Source organism: Cannabis sativa, chromosome 1, assembly GCF_029168945.1.
Source record: "Cannabis sativa cultivar Pink pepper isolate KNU-18-1 chromosome 1, ASM2916894v1, whole genome shotgun sequence".
Classification (NCBI taxonomy): domain Eukaryota; kingdom Viridiplantae; phylum Streptophyta; class Magnoliopsida; order Rosales; family Cannabaceae; genus Cannabis; species Cannabis sativa.
The window spans coordinates 28,343,822-28,365,529 of record NC_083601.1 but is presented as its reverse complement, the minus strand read 5'-3'; the positions used below and the strand labels follow the sequence as shown (position 1 = coordinate 28,365,529).

The following is a 21,708-nucleotide window of genomic DNA, read 5'->3' as shown; positions in this document are numbered from 1 at the left end:
ATTAGTCTTCAAAATAGTCTAGCAAATTAAAATCATACTAATCAGTAATTTTAAGAATATTGATACATAAAATTGGTCATATTTATAAGACAAATATGGACTTATCAGATTATAGCATATTTTCACCAACCCAATATATATTGAGCTGCAAATATTTAATGTAAATCGCCCAATTAAAATTTTAAAAAATTAACCCATCTAATTTTTTTTTTTTGATCAGGTTAACCCATCCACTAATCTTCACTTCTTTTATAATTCTTATTGTAATTTTTTAGTATTAAAATAATTAGATTTAAAAAGAATAAAATTACATTATTTATATTTCAAATTTAAAATTTTTATGGTCTAAATTAATTTTAAAAATTTAACGTAAGACAAATATTAATTCAATGAACATAAAAATATTAAACAAATATTGATTTTGTCGATTTATTCGGGTTTGGCGATATGTAAATTTATTTAGCACCCATAGCCAGAACTGTACCTCGGACTTCAGACTTGAACCCCAAACACAGACTAGTACCTAGACCTCGGACACAGACTAGTACCCGAACCCCAGACATAAACTAGGACCCGACCTTGAACTTGGTCCTAGCCCTAGACCCGGTCCTCGACTGCAAACTCAGAACTAGACCACAAACTTGATCTTAAACCTTGGACTTGAATCTAGACCTAGACTCCGGCCTGAACTCCGAATCCCGAACCTGAACCTGGCCCAATCAGACCCAGACATCGGCCAAACCTGAACCCTTGGCATAACCCCACATCTGCACCAGACCCCAGACGTTGGTGTCAAACACCGACCCACTTTCTCTCACCTCAGTTTCTTATTGCTCACTTAAATAAAAATAAAAATAAAACTGAAATTTACAGAACACACTTTTATTTTTTTAAGAAAAAAAAATAAAAAATAAAACACTTTTTTTTTTCAAAAAAAAAATCTACTTCTACTTTTGTGATTTAAAAAATTTTAAAACAAAAATTTTACAAAAGCCACCTTCAAAAAAAAAAAAGCAATTTAAATAGTTGGTATAAAACACACTCAAAACCCTCGCACATTTTTTGTCGTAAGGCCCTTCCATACTTGTTTTAATGAGAACTTTGGGTTACCATGCTTAAATGTGAAGCATGAACTCTAAATATACCACCACACAAAACATCAAAGAAAATATGCTAGTGTGTTTATTTAATTCCAATTATACTCTTCAAATAATAAAACCAAACTCAGCTGGACCACCAGAGTTCTCTGTTCAACCCAAAAATATGCTATTATGTATATAGTTCGTTTTTAACAGATTTACACATTTGTGTTTTGTTGATTTTTTTGCTTGAAAATTGAATTTTGATTTTTTTTGCATTTATTTTTGTTTTCTACTTTTTTTTGTGATAATTTACCATTTTTAGCGATGCATTTGCAATAATAAACCAAATCTAAAGTTAGGGAAAAAGTTTATCACTAATTACTAACGTTTTGCAATGTTTGACTAAAATAATAAATATTTACGTACTTAGCAGTGATTTTTGCAATGTATTTGCAATATGAGACTAAAAATTACAAAACACATTGCTAAATATCACTAAATCACACTCAAGATTTCACGATAATTAGCGATGTATTTATATTTTTTAGACTCATCTCACAAATACATCACTAAACATCGCTAAATATGAAAATATTTATTATTTTAGTCAAACATCGTTAATCACCTCTAAAATTCATCCCTAACCTTAGATTTGGTCTATCATTGCAAAAACATCATTAAATATCGCAAATTATTGCAAAAAATTAGAAAACTAGAAAAAAAAAGGCAAAAAAAATTAAAATCTAATTTTTGGATAAAAATACAACGAAACACAAACACAAATGTGGTGAGTGGTGGTGAGCAGTGCGCTGTGTTGAGTTTAGGTAGTCTTTTATGGGAGAGAAAATAGAAAGAGTGAGATGAAGATGAGAGAGAATGAGAGAAGTTGAAATGAGAGGAGTATTTTTGAGTTTAGGTGGAATAATAACACACTTTTATTATGTATTTAATGAGTGGATTAATTTAGATCCATGCTTAATTTCCCTTTTTAATTAACTTTAAGAAAAAAAATTATGGTCAGTACGACTACAGTATTAGAATTAAGTTAATATTATGATCAATCATATTATAAGTGCGATCGTTTGAATCTATTATATTATGCATGCTTTTCTTGCTGAATATGTCGACTTGCAGTTACTTTGTTATATGGAGGTAAATGAAAGGTTGAACCTCAACAACAATAAGTAAAGAGCTCGGGTGAAAATTGTACATGTATCTTCGTCTAGACTTGTAGGGTCGAGATCTCTGGGAGATCGGCTGGTGCAACTTTTGTATTTGTTCTCAGACGACTATTCAGAACTTTATAGTATATGATGTATTTTGTAACTAGATTTTGGAATCTCAAATTACAAATTTGTAATAAAATACTTATTATATGTAAAATTTTAATTATTACGAATTTTTATTATAATTTCACTTAAATTTAAAAATTTCTTTAATTGGCAAATGTTAGCACATACTTAAAAATACATAACATGTCTTAAAAATTAGGGCGTTATAGAAGAACATAATTTTTATTTTTATTTAATGCGTAATCTACTAATATATCATCACGTGTTTCTGAGCTGACACTTAACGGACTTTGTTAGTACTTAATAGCCAAAATAGTACGGTTGCAATAAAATTGTAAGAGCACTTTCAATAGCTCCTTTAAAATAAATATTCTTTAAAAAAAATTAAAAAAAAAAAAAAACATGAAAGAAATCATGTAAATGGATTCTCTATTTTAAAGGAATTATATTTTCTTCAAACTCTTCTCCACACGTGAAGAAGTATTATTCATTCTTTAAAAATATTTTAATATTTAAATTATATTTTATTCTACTTTTATTAATATTAATATGTATTATATTTGTTAAATACATATTATTTAAATAATATAGAGATGAAATAGAGAAAAAATAAATAAATTGATGTATGATATAATGAAAATTTAATGATATATTTTAAAGAATAGAGTAGAGAATTGTTGACAGTGCTTTAAGATAAGATAATTTTGTTGACACTTTTTTTATAAAGGTTATATATGTAATAATTGCAAATTTTAAATGAATTTCGCCACAAATATCCTATATATTTGGTATATTAAAAGTGTTTTGTGGGAGTTTAAAATTTAGTAAAAACTAAAAATAAAAATTCCAAAAAAAAAAAAAAAACAAAACAAACAAAACAAACTCTTCTCATCTCTGTTGGTCTCCTCCAGAAGATTGGGTAAAAAATGAAACTTTGATGTAGTCAAGCCATTGATAATTAGGGTGTAATGAGTGTGTTACATAGCTATAATTCTCACTATCCACACTAGGCCTTTTGCTTTGCTAGCTTCCCAAAGCTATGTGATGGTGGAAGGTGATTCAATTTGAGTTATTGAGGCAACGCAAGAATGTTCTGATCTGTGGAAGATTATTAATTGGAGACTGCATCAGTCAAGTGGAGATGTTAAAACCTTCTTTTAATTTCTAGTTGTCTGTTTAATTTTATTCCTACAGCAATTAATTCCCTTTCATGGCTCATAATGTAGCAAACTAGACTTTAAGCTGTAAGGCTTCAGAAGATATTGTTCTGAATTCTAATTCTGAGGGTGTTATGGGGTTTGCTGATTTAATGTTGAATTGACATTTATCAATTTTTCATATAACAAAAAATTACTGTGAAAATTTATTAGAGACTTGTCCTCTTTAAAGTATTGTGTACTAGAGAGTAGAACAGAGCAATTATAACATTATATATATCTCTAGAAATTAATTTCCAGTCTTGAAGATACTGTATGGACCGCTAAAGATTTAGAAGCAGAGCAGGCATATATATACACATGAATACATAATATGTACAAGTTAAGGAGGTTAATATTAGAGTCTCACTGAAGCAAAGTGGATTCAGAATATTGATGTTAACGTTTGCCTGGGATTTTGGGGTAAAAATAACCTGACAAAATAACTCCACCTGGCTATATATCTTATATCTACCATCCATTATTCCATTCATTACGGTGCCGTTTGGTAACACTTTTTAATCAGTTTTCTGTTTTTAAAATTGAAAAAGTGAAAATATTTTTTAAAAACATGTTCTATAAAACTGTTTTTACTTTTCAATTTTTTAATTGATAATCAAAATTTTAAAAACAAAAAAAATCACTTTCAATATTTTTTTAAACAATTTTTTTTTCTTAATCAATATCTTGGACTTCGATCATGACCTGGACCCAAATCCCCCCACGGTCCTGGCGCTGAACCCGGCCTCTGACTTGAACCTAAATCCGACCCCGGACCTAGACCCAACGTAAATAAAATCAAAAAATGAAAATGAAAATGAATTTTACAGAACACACTTTTGTTTTCTGTTTTTAAAATTGAAAAATAAAAGTGGTTACAGAACGCATTTTTGTTTTTCAAAAGCAAAATTTTTCAAAACAAAAATTTCACTTTCATTTTGTAATTATAAAATTAGAAAACAAAAGTGTTACCAAACGGCGCCTACATTTACATATATTTTTTTTTCTACTCAATTTTCCAAAATATATTGCAAAATTCTTCTTCTTCTTTTTTCATCAAATTTTAATTTAAAACCATATACCAATTTCTTTATATATTGCAAAATTCTTCTTCTTCTTTTTTCATTAAAATTTTATATTTTTCACTATATTTTTTATTTTTTTTAAAATATATAATACTAATAGGGTTTTTTTTTCAAAAATGTACAACAAAAACAACATAATTACAAAAAATGTACAAAAAAAAAATTATTTTAAAAATTTATACATTTTGAAAACTTCTTGCATGACACCATACCTTTTTTTTTTTTGAATCAAAATAACACCATACATTTTAATTATTAAATAATATAAATCATTAATAATTAAACTATAACATAAATATATTAATGTAATTAATGTTTGTAATATTATTTTGTAATATCTTATTCTAATGTTTATTATATTAATGTTTTAAAAATTATTAATAATAAAATATATTTATTAAAAATCAAAATAATAATTTCGTAAAATTAATTAAATAATAAACAGTTTTATAAAAATAAATAAGTTAAATATTTTTTTATTAAAAAATAAGTATTTATTATCTATTTTAGTATGAATTATTATAATTTAATAAGATTTTTTTATTTAAGTAAATTGTCATGTGGCAATCCCTAATTAGTCAAAGTCATTAAATTTTTATTTTAAAAAAATTGGTTTAAATATACTAATAAAAAAAATGACACGTGGATAATGACTTGACATTTAACGGTCAAGTACCTACTGAAGTTTTAGAAATATAACTTAGGCTAATTAGTAAATTTTCCCCCTGAACTTTGACATGTAGTAAATTATGCCCCTGAACTTTTTTGGTCATTAAAAATTCCCCTTGAACTATTGAGATTGTTAAATTTAAGGACTTTTGTCTAATTTTATTCAATTTTACTGTTTCAATAATTGTTTATGTACTAAAGCATGCTCTCCAGACTTTGATATCTACCAAATCATGCCCCTCAAACTTTGATATGTACTAAATTACGCTCCTTGAACTTTCATCCATGTTAGAATTTTTTACTAAAATTAGACAAAAGTCCTTAAATTTAACAATCTCAATAGTTCGAGGGGAATTTTTAATGACCAAAAAAGTTCAGGGGGCACGATTTAGTACATGTCAAAGTTCAGGGGGGAAAATTACTAATTAGCCTATAACTTAAGTATTATTACTGCCAAAAATTAAACTTACGTATTTATTTACAACTGAAAGTTAAACTTAAGTATTTATGTCGCAAATTAATCTATTTAATAATAATTATTAAACTATGTAAAACTGGATATCCCAAAAAAAATATAACACCTCTAGTAATTAGATAAATGCTATGTTTAGTGTGATTTTATCACAAAAAAAAAAATGAAACTTGTGTGTGTGTTTATCCAATATTGCTCATGTGTAATGTGTGGTCAAGTAGTTACTGAAATTTTAAAAATATAACTTAGGTATTATTATTGTTAAAAATTAAACTTAAATATTTATTTACAAGTGAAAATTAAATTTAGGTATTTATGTCGCAAATTATTCTATTTTATAATAATTGTTAAACTATGTAAAATTCGATATCCCAATAAAAATATGACACCTTAGGTAGTAATCAGATAAATGCTATGTTTAGTGTGATTTTATTAAAAGAAAAAATGAATTTATGTGTTTTTATCCTATATTGCTCATATGTAATGTGTGGTATTTATATTAACTTCTTTTAGTAGCAACTAAAATATAACCATGGAGTTTTGATAATTTATGTTATTTTAATAAAAAAAAAATATCTGGTGATGCTGGAACAGCTATTTATTACGGTAGAAAATTGTATAAAATACATGGTTTATGGAGCACTCCATTAACTAATGTAATTTTATAAAAAAATAATATATATTTTTTAATTGAATAAAATATATCGAAAATTTAATATTTAAATAATATATAAAAAAAGAAGATAGATTATTATGTACGGTGTAATGTAACAAAGTTGAAGTAAGATAGAAAAAATATAATTTTGGTGATATATTGTAAAATTTTAAGTAAAAACTAATAGGAGTGACTTTAATTTGTTATAATTATAAATATCATGCTTCTCTTCAAAGAAAAACTTATTTTATATTTTATGTTGTAAATGTTCTCATTGTGACCGACACCTATACCGTGATGGACAAATTCAATCTTTTTATTTTAATTAGATAATTTTATAATAAAATAATAAAAAATTAGGGTTTTTTTTTTATTTTTATAATTTAAAATATTATTTTTTTTTTTTTGTATGTTTACGAAATTTCTACCTAGAAACTCTTATAACAACTAACAGAACAACCTAAATCGCAACTAAAATCCGTATAGTAATCCACATAGAAAACACCGAAGAACCCTAAACTGTAAATTTGATAAAAAAAAATATGAGATAATTTCTCAAAAAAATTCTCATGATTATAATTTTTAGTAATTAAATATTTAAATTTAACTTTTACTCGCAAATAAGTATTAAAATTTAATTATTTACTATGTGACAATTCTTGATTGACCAAATTCATTAAATTTTATTTTTCTTAAAAAAATATATTTTAAATATACTAATAATAAAATGACACGTGAATAATGACTTGATATTAATGTAATTGCTAAAAATTAAATTTAAATATTTATTTACAGCTAAAAATTAAACTTACATATTTATATCGCAAATTATTTTATAAACTTTTTTTTTGTAAAATAAGTATAATTATTTTTATAATAATTAAACCCTACAGAATAAAACTCCTAGACTAAATTCGTAATCGTCATTGCACATAAACATATAATCTCTCTGGCATGTATCGTCGCTCATCAGGATAACTTTGGGCTAAGTTAGATTAGACTTGCACTTAGAACCATCTAGTCGATAGGCTCCTAAAAAATAATTATTATGTGAAAATGTACATATTAATTTTTGATCATTTTCAAAATTATTATATATTTTTTTTTAAATAAGAACCCAATTTTATATATATTAATTCTCTTAGGTTAGGAATAATTTCATCTTTCAATTTTTTCTCTAACATGAGAAGAGGAAATTGAATTTAGAACTTGCTCGAATAAAAAATGTAAAACTATTAAATAGATAAATACTAAATAGTATTCATAGTAATTAGTACAATAAATATTATAAAAAATCACTAACTAATTATAAGGCCATACTTGATCGTTGTGCTAAACACATAAATACTAAGTAGAAATGCTCCACTAAATAATGTGTACGACGTTTTTTCAACTTATTATTCCTATATATTCTTTGAAAAAAAAAAAAACATTATTATTCCTACAACTGGACTTTTTGAAATTCTTAGAAATTTGTATGGTGTATTGTTTCTTTCTTCTTATAAATGCAGTAGCAGTACCATTCATTTTGGTTTTCAGTGTTTGGATACACAAAATGGTAGCATATGTATTTCTTTTTGCTTCACATGGGGAGACTGTACAAGGCCAAGTAGGCATGCAGGACCCACCTAATTAAGTATTGAATATTGTTCCCAACCATAATTATTTTCCATTTTAAAAACATAAATCATTCAAAATTTTTATTTAGTTTTATTTAGGGTAAATACTATTTTGGATTCTGTGTTTTACAAAAGTTACTAATTGGACTCTCTGTTTGTTAAATGACAAAATAGACCTTGTATTTTCTAAAATGGTAAAAATAGGACTCTGAGTTTAATTTTTGATAACTTTTTTTTTAATATAACTAACTTGAAGACAATTCCTAACACGAACAGATACAGAAAATGTAAATATTTTTGTCATAACACATTTAGATCGGATTATTATTAAATTTTATTTTGACAAAAAATCAGTTCATAGTCTTATTTGTACCATTTTAGAAAATACAGAGTGTATTTTGTCATTTAACAAAATAGATGGTCCAATTAATAACTTTTGCAAAACAATACTTCAATGATTGGAAGAAAAAATTAAACGAAAAGAGAGTAATGATTAAATATATATAATCACTTTTAGCATTTCTTTAACAATCAATTAGTCATTGACTCTATAAAAAAAACTTTTTTTAATTATTTTTTTCTTCAAAAAACTTAATTATTAACTCATTGTTATTGTTGTGATAAATTCAACACGCAATGTAACGTCCCCGCTTCAAGCCTCCATTGGGCCCTTACATCTACAGAATAATGACTCTTATACATGAGTACGTCACTCTGGCTACTTCCTAGATTGATGACTGACCCTACAAACCAAGCACGCTTAACCTTGGAGTTCTTTCGTGATGGGCTACCGAAAAACAAGACGCATCTTGTTGATATGGGTAGTACCAATCAATCCATTTAAGCTCTCTTCAACTGTGTAGTCCCATACCTACACAGTCTCAGAATCATCCCACTTGACCTTCCTGTTAGGTTATTTTTAGTATTAATTTTAGATTATTTTTAATTGAGTTTTAATCGTGTTTGGAGCATTTTTACGCTTTTTATCTTTTATCTGTGCAGATTTAAAATAGAAGAAGATTAGAAAAATATCAGAGAAAAAGATGGAAAAAAGATAAAAATATCATGATATTTAAAATAAAACTGAAACTTCAAGCCTGAATTCGACGATGTTTTGATTAGATTTTGGAAAAAGTCAAAACATAAAAGTTCTAGATCTCTCTTTTATCTTTCTGGAACATCTTGAATCGTCCAATCCGAGCAATATTGAGAGAGTTGTGGCCAAAATACTATCAATCAACGCAGCAAAAAAAATATCTCGTCTGAGGTTTCCTAAAAATTTAAATCCGAGCAATATTGAGAGAGTTATGGCCAAAATTCTTAAGAGGGTTTTCAGCATTCTTCCCTTCTTCTCTTCTCTATTTTCATCTCTTTTCTTAAAGTTAATATGTGTAATTGTGCTTCCATGAACATGTGTAGCTAAACACTTTATTAGGGTTTATATGGAGATTGTTTAACATTATTTTATGGTTTTAATATGATTTATTTTCCCCCTAATTTCTATGTATTCTATTTTATTTGTACTTAATTACTTTTAATTGTCTGGCCAACAATTAACTGTTTATGATTTTGATGCGAGATCTAAGAAGTGAGTGTCAATTATGCTATAGTGAAATAGAACTGAATTTCGATATAGGACGAGAGTACCTATATGGTTTAGATAGCTTATAGGGTTTCTATGCTTAATGCCTGTTACATGTTAAATTTATCACGAGAGTAGAAAGTTTGTATGTAATTGAGATTTATATATCTGAGAAGACTATAAATTACCTTAGTAAACCTGCTATTGCATAGAAATTAATATTAGGAAAATAATCATATTAGGTCATAATCAATAGAAACAATTGAAATCGAAACCCTAGTTTTTATTAACTGTCAATTTTCTTAAATAATTGCTTCTTACTAGTTTTCTTTTTTTTTAATTCTTTCTTAATTTTTATTTAACCAAATAGAAGTAAAAGTTTAATTTTAACGTACTTAATTGCACTCCCTGTGGGATCGACCTCACTCTTGGTGAGTTTACTACTTGAAACGATACGTACACTTGCGTGTGCAAAATATCGCAACACTTCCCCAAGCGATGTGGGATTGTATAGCTTACCCTGTATTTCCCCTTACGGATCACAGGACTACTGGCTGTCACAATCACCCCCCCCCCCCCTTACGCGGTCTGACGTCCTCGTCGACCACACTTCCGGCTGGGTCAAGGCTCTGATACCATTTGTAACGTCCCCACTTCAAGCCTTCATTGGACCCTTACACCCACGGAATAATGGCTCTTATACACGAGTACGTCACTCTAGCTGCTTCCTAGATTGACGACTGACCCTAAAGACTAACACAAGTGTTTGCAGCGTGCTTTGTCCTCACTCGCACGCTTCTTGGGAAAACTTCCCAAGAGGTCATCCATCCTGAAATTGCCTCAGGTTAACCTTGGAGTTCTTTCGTGATGGGCTATCGAAAAACAAGATGCACCTTGTTGATATAGGTAGTACCAATCAATCCATTTAAGATCTTTTCAACTGTGTAGTCCCATACCTACACAGTCTCAGAATCATCCCACTTGACCTTCCCAGGTAATGTGGGATTGTACAGCTTACCCTGTATTTCTCCTTACGGATTACGGGACTACTGACTGTCACACGCAAGTATACGTATCATTTTAACAAGTAATACTCAGGTAAGTGAGATCGTTCCCACAAGAACTGTAGTTAAGTACCAATCAATTGAATTATTGTTTCTATTAAGCAATCGAATAAATAAATTTTGAAAGTAAATAAGCTAAGCAAAATTAAATAAAACGTCAAACAAATAAAAAATTTAACAATGGATGTGAAATCAGGGATATGATTTCAATTGCTTTGATTATCCAATTGTTAATACTAATTAACCATTTTTGTTCTTCCTATGTGATGACAGATTATGAATTAACCTAAATTCTTTTCAGATCATAAAGTCCTAAATTGCATGTCAACTACTGCATCTCTGAGATAGAACAACATATGATTCGCATTAAGCAATAATCTAAAAGTCATATAATCTATGTGAATATTCTCATTTCACATCAAAATTTATGTCTATTCGTTTGCAAGTAACCTTTTGCAACAAGACGATATTTGAGTCTATCCAAATTTCCATTAGCATTGAGTTTCACCTTATGTACCCATTTGTTGCCAATTACTGCTATTCTAGGGATGTAAGGCACAAGTGTCCATGTGACTGCTTTCTTCAAGGCCACAAACTCATGTTGCATAAACTTGAACCATTTAGGATTTTGAATGACTGCTGAAGTGGACCTTGATTCAAATGGTGTAAGAGCTTCAGGAAGAGAAAATTTTGTAGCAAGATAAGCTTTTGGTTTGACAATACCATTTTAACTTCTTGTCCCATTCCATGAGTTCTATTAGGAACTGTGGTACCTATATCTCGTCCAGGTTCAGTGGGTGTTGGATGCTGACCAAGTGATTGTAATAAGGAAGATTGAACTACTGTATCAGGTGAAGAATGGTCATTTGTGGGAAATGTAGGTGAGCTATGTGCATGTAAGTATGTTCCTCATCTGTTTAGAGGAAGAGGGTTGATCATTTGTGTGAATTTTAAATAGAGATGGTGAATGGATGTTAATTTGTAGAGTGATAACATGTTGGTCATTTGTGGGTAATATGGCTACTATGTTTGGTGGAGGGTTCCTGGTTTGAGTGGTAACAGTTGGTGCTATTAGTTGTATATGATGTGGTAGGGAATTCTCAGTAGCCATAGCATTGTGTGGAGTAGACACAAGTAGAGTAGCAGTATTAGTATTTGTTCCGCAATTAGAAATGTGAAAAGTAGAAGAAGGGAAACGATGAGATACATGTACCTGAGATGATTCTGCAGTGAAAGTAGATGCTAAAAAATGTGTTTCATTGAATGTAACATGCCTTGAGATTATGAGTCGACCATCTGGATGCTCAAACAGATACCCTTTGTTCTGAGATGAGTACCCTAAGATTAGGCATTGTTGCTATAATTTTAAACACTACGCAAGTATACGCAATCAAGTAGTAAATCTCACACAGGTGAGGTCGATCCCACAGGGAATTGGATTAAGTACCACTAAATTATACTTATGATTCTATTCGGTAAATCGAAAGCAATTATGATTTAAAAACAGTGAAATATGAAAGAAATTCAGAAAACTTAATAACACAATTTAAAGTTGAGCAAGATGAGACAATAGGGAGGAGAATCCTGTTGTTGTTTACCCAAATCGTTAATGATTAATTACTATCCTATTCTCGCAGTGAATGACAGATTATGAAATAACCTAGCTCCTTTCAGATCTTCTAGATTCTAAATCACATGTTATCTAATTAATTCCTTAACTAAACTAACATGAAATCAACATTAAGCAATAATCTACTCGTCACATAAGTCATGCAAATACTTTCGTTTCACATAGAACATTGATTATCTTAATTTTAGCATTCTCAATTCTCACTTTTCAGATTTCGAATTGAGATCATAGAGCATGCACAAGGTGATCAATCTTAAACATGAAATTAAACACAAATTAAGATAATTTCACAAACAAGAATTGAGGAATGGTAATTAAACATTAACTAGGCAAAACATTAAACAACAATCATCATCCTCCCTAAATGGGAAATTTAGTTCAGAAATAAATCCATAACCATTCCTATAGCAATATTCAACATAAATAAATTAAAGAGGAATAAAGAAAAGAACTGTTGGTGGATGAATTCTGGATCTTCACTTGAATCTCTATGCTCTTCCTGCCGCTCTCAGCTGTGTTTTAGGGTTCTAAATCGCTCTCCCAGACTTCCAATCGCAGTTTTCTATTTATAATTGAAATTTAGGGTTCGATGGACGAAAATGCCCCTGGTCCGTACGGGATCTCGCCGCGGCCAAGCTTCCTCTCGCCGCGGCTAGAAATCGCCAAATTTGGGTGCTCTCTGTATCTCGTAACTCGCCGCGGCGAGCCTCTTCATCGCCGCGGCGACTGACGCCTTGCTAAACTTCGAGATCTAGCCGCGGCCAAGTTGTGTTTAGCCGCGGCCAGATATGCACAATTGCTCAAAAATTGAGTTTTCTTCGGCTCAGCACGTCTTTTAACGAATTTCTGCACCAGAGACCTCTTTTATTCCAAAGAACCTGAAAACATAGAAAACAAGCGTAATTCCGTCCCAACACAGCTAAAAACGCACATAAATTGGATCCAAAACATAGGCTAAAAATAGCCTAACAAACTCCCCCAAACTGACTCTTTACTCGTCCCCGAGTAAACTAAGACTAAACTAAAAACAGACTGACAATGACAGCTAAACTTTCCAACAATTTAATTGTTACCACCACCTGCACAACTTCAATCCATCAATAACCAGAATTTCAACTTGCCAACTCTAAGAACTAAGTTGAATGTGCAATTTACAAGTAAGTAATTCATACAAACATAAAGCATCGCAATTTCCATCAATATCACAACTGTTCTAACTTTCCAACATTCCACTAACACATGATCAATAAGTTTGAATGACATACCTCTCTCCACTAATGTTGACAAATTTCTATTTGGAATCAATAGGTCTTTTTCGGTTAACATCACATGGCTTAGGTACATGGGTAGGTGAGAAGTCATTTAGGCTTTACTATACCATAAGCACTATTAACCAAACAAGCCTAGACATTGATTTTGCTTTCTTTCCATATATCCCAAAAACAGAAATAAGAGATTGCAATTTTTCTTATGTGTGTACCTCATAATTTTCTTAACTTTTTTCAAGAAGACGCATTTTTTTCTTCTTTTTTTTTTCATAGGCACAACACACAATATTATTCTTTTTTTTCTCATTCCTACACTTTATATTTTTTTTTTTCACTTACAGCACTTATCCCCCCCCAGACTTGCTTCAAGGCTCATGGCATAATAAGGTATGTTCAGGGTGAAAAGTTCAAGATAACGCTCAGTTAAGTGGTGAAATTTTTTTTTTTTTAAACAGGCTAAGGCTCAACTTTGGGTATACTATGGTTAAAAAAAAATTCATAGGCAGGCTTGAAAGGCTCAATCGTTCCAAAGAAAACTTGCCTAAATCACTTTCCAAACAAAAATCATCAAGGATTTCGCTTCAAGAGAGTATGTCAAACAAATTCTATTCCATGTTCAATCAGTCATTCCACAATCCAAATAGAACACAAGTGATATGTGAGAATAGCAAATGTTTTAAATCTACATGAATCACTTCCTAGCACACATCCAATTTAATTCAAACAGTTGCAAGTCAAGCACACAGTTATGTTTTAATCCATTGCACAAGTGAATAACAACAATTCAATCCATCTTTCAATTTAGCTATCACGCAAGACTAAAAAAAACTAAAACAAACTAAACTAAAACAAATAAATGCGAATAAATAAATTAAGTTCCCCCCCCCCCAAACTAAAATGCACATTGTCCCCAATGTGTGAAAATAAACCAGGGTGAGAGAAACTTACCTGAGCCCCTTAGAAGGGGTTTGGCGGCGGTGGCTGGTCATAAGGGTTGAAACGGGGTGGCATGGCAAAATAGTTCGGTTCTTCCACACCGATATTCATCCTCGTGACAAGTGTATTCAATTGAGCCACCTGCTGCTCATCGAAGATACTCCTCTGGGCCATGTAATTTTGCATATGCATGTTTTGCTGAATCAGATAATTCAGCTGATCGTGAGTGTACTGCATGGCAGGGTCAAGAGGCCCGACAAGACGTGGTGGTTCGATGTCCTCACGTTCCTCTTCTTCTCTTGCCGGAGGACCTCTTTGAACTGGCGGTTGACCATGAGGATGAGGAGGTTTGAAGCGAAGAACAGTCGCCAAGTTAATAGGGCGCTGTGGCGGTGCCTTTGTATCATATGAGTACTGTGGTACCCCATGTTTCTCACATAGATCAGTGATTATTCCAGCCAACCCAAGTCCTCCACCGGAAGATCCCTCAACCATAATGTCAAAGGTCACTCGAACAATATCCCCCACATTCAAATTATACCCTTTCATAATGCCGTAAACCCATTTAAGTCTGTCCATTTGAGCATCAGAAAAATGCTTGTTGGGAAGCATCCTTGCACTAACAAAGTAAAGCCAAGCCTTGGCCACTGGATTGAGTTCACATCGGTACAATTGGTATGGTTCTCCATTAAGCTCATGGAACCTAAGGCCAGGATACCCTAGAGTCTCAGCAATATCCACATAATTCAAACTTCTCTCATAAAATTGTCGTTTCAAGGGTTGTTCTTCATTAGTGAAAGTTTGGAGGTCATAAAGGGCATGAATAGCGGCTGTGGTAGCAGGCACTCTAACCCCCCTAACTCTAACTTTGCCCTCTTCTCTTTCAGGCCAGTTGGCTAAAAATTCCAAAGCTAGAGTTTGATTACCACGCTCAGTGACATCTACGAACTTAGTCCACTGCCTATGTAGGATTTGATCCCTAATAGATGCAAAAGCAGGGGGAATGTTGGCAGTTTGGCTTAGGTTGACAATGTCTATCCCTCTATCTTCAATGAATGCCCTATCTTTCAATTTCAAAAACCGCTCTTGAGCCTCCATGTTGGTAAACCTAACTCTATCAAGGTTAGAGCGTCCCCTAGATGGGTTGGATGATGAAGCTCCCTCCTCATTAACCCTTGACCTCTTTGGACCCATAGCACCCAAATTTTTCTAACTCTCAAGATTTTTCAAAATTTTGACAGCACTTCCCCTTAAAAATCGACTTCCCGGGATTTAACCCTTTCACAATCACATTCAATTGACTCACCACAATAATATTCAACAATGAATGAGCAACAATTCCAAAAATTTCAACACAAAGTCTACTACTCTCTAGCAATCCACAAATAATCCAATCAAACTTGTGTAGAGAAATTAAAATTTGTTACCTCAATGAAAATCACTCTTTAGTCAACCTCCATTGATGAGAACCTTGAAGCTTTAGGGAAGAAGAAGGTGAATAGTGATTTTCTGAAATTTTGGGTGAAAAATTAGGGATTTTGGAGTGGATTTTTAGAGGAAAAGAGTGTTAGATGAGAGAAATAAGGGATGATGATGATTTAGGATGAGAGTTTATGGATAAATTTGAGGAAAATTGGTTTGAATAGGGTTAGATGAAGAAGTTAGGTTGAAAAGGGTGGTTTTCGGCTGGAGAAGGTAGGGGTTGAATGTTGGGTTTTGATTTGAAATGTTAGGGATTTTGAGTTTAAAAAGGGAAATCTGACCATTCTCGCCGCGGCCACATGTATCCTCGCCGCGGCGAGATTTCGCGAAATTGGACCCCTTTCTGTAAGTCCAATCTGGCCGCGGCGGTGTATACCCTCGCCGCGGCTAGAAATCGGGAAATTAGACCTGTTTCTGTAAGTCAAATCTGGCCGCGGCCATACATCCCATGGCCGCGGCCACTGATCAAATTTTTTTTTTTTTTGTACCGAAAAAGAATGCACAACAAGAAAAATAACCGTAAACTTAAAAAGAGTTCAACTAAATCAAAAGAACACTTGGGTTGCCTCCCAATTAGCGCTAACTTTATCGTCGCTCAGCTAGACGTTGATCGAGATCTTCAAAGTGGCGCCAGAATCATGGCGGACTTGGTTTGATCAAATTGACCTCCCAAGTAGAGCTTTAATCGCTGTCCATTCACTTTGAAAGTATTAGGACTTTCACCTTTTAGTTCCACTGCTCCGTAGGGAAACACTTTGATCACCGTAAATGGCCCTGACCACCTTGATTTTAATTTACCAGGAAACAACTTTAGTCTTGAGTTGAAGAGTAGAACTTGTTGACCAGGTTGAAACTCCTTTCTGACTAGATTACGGTCATGCCATCTCTTAGTTCTTTCCTTGTAAATCTTGGCGTTTTCATATGCTTCATTTCGAAATTCTTCCAACTCATCCAACTGTAGTAGTCTTTTCTGCCCAGCAGCTTTTAAGTCCATGTTTAGAGTTCTCATTGCCCAATAAGCTTTGTGTTCTAACTCCACCGGTAAATGACACGCCTTTCCAAACACCAACCGATATGGTGACATCCCTATTGGCGTTTTGAACGCTGTTCTGTAAGCCCACAATGCGTCATCCAACTTTCTTGACCAATCTTTCCTTGATCTCTGCACCGTTTTCTCCAGAATCATCTTTGTTTCCCGGTTAGAAATCTCAGCTTGGCCATTACTTTGTGGATGATAGGGGAGGGCAGTTCGATGACGAACACCATACTTTGAAAGGAGTGCTTCGAACTGTTTGTTGCAGAAATGACTCCCTTCATCGCTTATGATCGCTCGGGGAGTACCAAACCGTGTGAATATATTCTTCTGAAGGAACCGAAGAACTGTTTTTCCATCATTAATTGGTGTTGCTGCAGCTTCTACCCATTTTGATACGTAATCCACAGCTAGTAAAATGTATAGATTGCTAAACGATGAAGGAAAAGGACCCATAAAGTCTATCCCCCACACATCAAACAACTCTACTTCCAAGATTCCTGTCAAGGGCATTTCGTTTCTCCTTGAGATGTTTCCTGTACGCTGACAACGATCACATGCCTTCACAAAAGTACTAGCATCTTTGAAAAGCGTTGGCCAAAAGAACCCGCTTTGCAACACTTTGGCAGCTGTTCTAGTTCCACTGAAGTGTCCCCCACATGGTAAAGCATGACAGTGATTAAGAATAGAGTACATCTCCTCTTCAGGCACACACCTTCTTATTATCTGATCTGCACAGTGCTTGTAGAGGATTGGCTCTTCCCAATAGTAATGTTTTACCTCGGAAAAGAATTTCTTTAATTGTTGACGAGATAGCTCAGGAGGAGTGATATTAGCAGCTAAGTAGTTAACATAATCAGCATACCATGGTACCATAAGACTTTCCCTCACACTAAAGAGTTGTTCATCGGGAAATTGTTCATTTATTTGTACCTCTTTCGTATTCTGACTTTCTTCCAGTTCTAGTCTTGACAAGTGATCTGCCACCAAGTTCTCAGTACCCTTCTTGTCTTTTATGTCAAGATCAAATTCTTGCAAAAGAAGAACCCATCGAATCAGTCGTGGTTTGGCATCCTTCTTAGTCATCAAGTATTTGATTGCTGAATGATCTGTATACACTATCACTTTATTGCCAATCAAGTAGGGTCGAAATTTGTCACATGCAAACACTATAGCCAGCATCTCTTTTTCTGTAGTAGCGTAGTTTAGTTGGGCATCATTCAAGGTTTTGCTTGCATAGTAAATGGTTCTGAATACCTTGTCAACCCGTTGTCCCAAAACTGCTCCAATAGCATAATCACTTGCATCGCACATGATTTCAAAAGGTAATTCCCAGTTTGGTGTAGTCACAATCGGTGCTGAGATTAACTTCTCCTTGAGAATTTGGAATGCTTCAAGACAATCTTTCCCAAATTCAAAAGGTACTCCACTAGCAAGAAGATTGGATAGCGGTTTGGCCACTTTGGAAAAATCTTTGATAAATCTTCTATAAAACCCGGCATGACCCAAAAAGCTTCGAACTCCCTTAACTGAAATTGGAGGAGGCAAGTTCTCAATTGTAGATACTTTGGCTCTGTCAACCTCAATACCTTCTTTTGAGATTTTATGTCCCAGCACTATTCCTTCTGTAACCATGAAATGGCACTTTTCCCAGTTCAGCACCAAATTAGAGTCTTCACATCTTGCTAAAACCAATTCCAAGTTACTCAGACATTGGTCAAACGATGAGCCAAACACTGAAAAATCATCCATGAACACCTCGATGCACTTTTCTATTAAATCTGAAAATATAGCCATCATACACCTCTGAAATGTTGCTGGAGCATTACACAGCCCAAATGGCATTCGTCGAAAAGCAAAAGTACCATATGGACATGTGAATGTTGTTTTCTCTTGATCCTCCGGTGCTATAGCTATTTGGTGATACCCTGAGTATCCATCAAGGAAACAATAGTACTCTTGTCCTGCCAACTTGTCTAACATCTGATCAATGAATGGGAGTGGAAAGTGATCTTTTCTTGTGGCCTTGTTGAGTTTTCGGTAGTCAATGCAAATTCTCCATCCCGTGACGATTGGTTGGGATGAGTTCATTCTTCTCATTCTTTACCACCGTCATCCCTCCTTTCTTTGGAACAACTTGGACTGGGCTCACCCATTTACTGTCTGAAATAGGATACGCTACCCCGGCATCTAACCACTTCAAGACTTCTTTTCTGACAACCTCCTTCATTGGTGGATTTAATCTACGTTGTGCATCAATGGTTGGTTTCACTCCTTCCTCCATTAAGATTCTATGCATTACAGTTGAAGGGCTGATCCCTTTAATATCTGCTAAAGTCCATCCAATGGCTTTTGAATGCTTCCTTAGAACCCGTAATAGCTTATCTGTCTCTACAGAAGATAGGGAAGAAGCCACAATAACAGGAAGTGTCTTATTTTCTCCCAAATATTCATACCTGAGATGCTCTGGTAGGACTTTTAACTCTAGTTGAGGAGGCTTTTCAGTAGATGGGGTAGGCTTTGTTGGTATGACTCCTAACTCTTCATAATATTTTCTATTCAGCGGTCCATAAGAATCGAGCCACAAAGCATATTCATAAGCTTCCTTACCATCTTGTTCCACCACCTCTTCTTGTACCAAAGTCAGATTAAGAGGATCTTCAGCATGTGTCTTTGTCTCCACCAACTGGTCCACCACATCAATTGCAAAACAGTTGTCACTAGCTGTAGGATAGGTCATTGCTTTGAGCACATTAAATACAACTTCATCTCCTTGTACCCTTAGCTTTAACTCTCCTTTCTGAACATCAATTAGTGCTTTCCCTGTTGCCAAGAAAGGTCTACCCAGGATGATAGGAACATTACTATCTTCTTCCATATCCAGAACAATGAAATCAGCTGGAAAGATGAACTTGTCCACCTTTACTAACACATCCTCAATGACTCCTCTAGGGTGAGCTAGCGATCGATCTGCCAATTGAAGAGTTACAGTAGTTGGCTTTGCTTCACCTAGCTGCAATCTTTTAAACACTGACAAAGGCATTAAGTTTATACTGGCTCCCAAATCACATAGTGCATTTATTCCTTTAATTTTACCAATAGTACAAGGAATAGTGAAACTCCCTGGATCTCTGAGTTTTGGAGGGAGTTTCTTCTGTAGAATAGCGCTACACTCTTCAGTTAGAGCCACTGTCTCATAGTCTTCCATCTTCCTCTTCTTTGACAAAATTTCCTTCATAAACTTCACATAACTTGGCATCTGCTCTAGAGCTTCAGCAAAAGGAATGTTAATGTGAAGTCTTTTGAAGACTTCTAGAAACTTGGTGAACTGCTTGTCTAAGCTTGACTTTCTGAGCCTCTGAGGATAGGGTATTTTTACATGATGATCAATACTAATCGGTGGAGACTGTGGTGGTGGTGCTGGGCTGTCAGTAGCCTTTTCTGCTGTTGGTGTCGGTGTTTGCACTGGTTGAGCATTTATTTCTTCGTCTATCTCAACTGGTTGTGGTAACTCGGGCCCATCATACTTCTTACCGCTCCTCAGGGTAATTGCCTTGCAATTTTCTTTGGGATTGACTTCAGTTGTGCTAGGCAAATTTCCTTGAGGGCGGGTTGCTACCTGAGTTGCTAGCTGGCCCATCTGAGTCTGCAGGTCTTTAATTGAAGATCTAGTTTCAGTCATGAATTGGAGCAGTAAATCTGTCTGCAAACTAGAACTTCCACCAGAGGCTTGTTGCTGATTAAACTGTTGGTTCTGATTTCTTTGTTGATAGAACCCACTATTTCTTCGGTTGTTATTCTGGTTGAACCCATAATTGTTGTTGTTGTTGTTCTGTGAAAAATTCCCAATGGCTTTAGCTTCATCCATTGGCAAATCATCCACATCTGCTTGACACTCCGAAAAGTGATGACTTCCTCCACATAACTCACAAACAATTTGGGCTTGCTTAGCTTGCCCTGCAATGATTTTAGTCAATGCCTCAACCTGAGCTGTTAACTTTGTGATGGCATCAACTTCTAACACACCAGCTACCTTCTTAGATTGACTCCTTTCAGTTGGCCACTGCTGATTGTTTAGAGCCATCTCCTCCAATAGATCATACGCTTCATTAGCACTTTTTCTCATAAAAGCTCCGCCCGCTGCTGCATCTATTAAAGTTCTAGTATTACCAACCAGCCCGTTATAAAAGTTGTGAACCAGCATCCACTTCTCTATACCATGATGAGGACACCTCCTGATCAGATCTTTAAACCTCTCCCAAGCCTCATGGAGAGATTCATTATCTTGTTGGCAGAAATTATTGATTTCTCCTCTTAGCTTTGCAGACTTAGCTGGAGGAAAGAACTTTGACAAGAATTTTGTTGCCAGATCATTCCATGTAGCAATAGAATTAGGTGGCAAAGAATTCAACCAACTCTTGGCTCGTTCTCTGAGCGAGAATGGGAACAACCTCAGTCGAATGGCATCATCGCTAACTCCATTAACTTTAAAAGTTTCACAAAGTTCCATGAAGTTAGAGAGATGCAAATTAGGATCTTCAGAAGGGAGACCACCAAACTGAACTGAAGACTGCACCATTTGAAGGATGGCAGGCTTAATCTCGAAATTGTTTGCATCCACTGCCGGTGGCCTGATACATGAC

General features: G+C 33.6%; 1 non-coding gene across 1 annotated transcript; it reads left to right on the top strand.

The window, feature by feature from the left end:
* The first annotated feature begins 21,279 nt into the window (after positions 1-21,279).
* Positions 21,280-21,386, top strand: LOC133033761 (small nucleolar RNA R71). The gene has a single exon (XR_009685827.1). It is a non-coding gene; the product is annotated as a small nucleolar RNA R71 (small nucleolar RNA).
* The last annotated feature ends 322 nt before the right edge of the window (positions 21,387-21,708 follow it).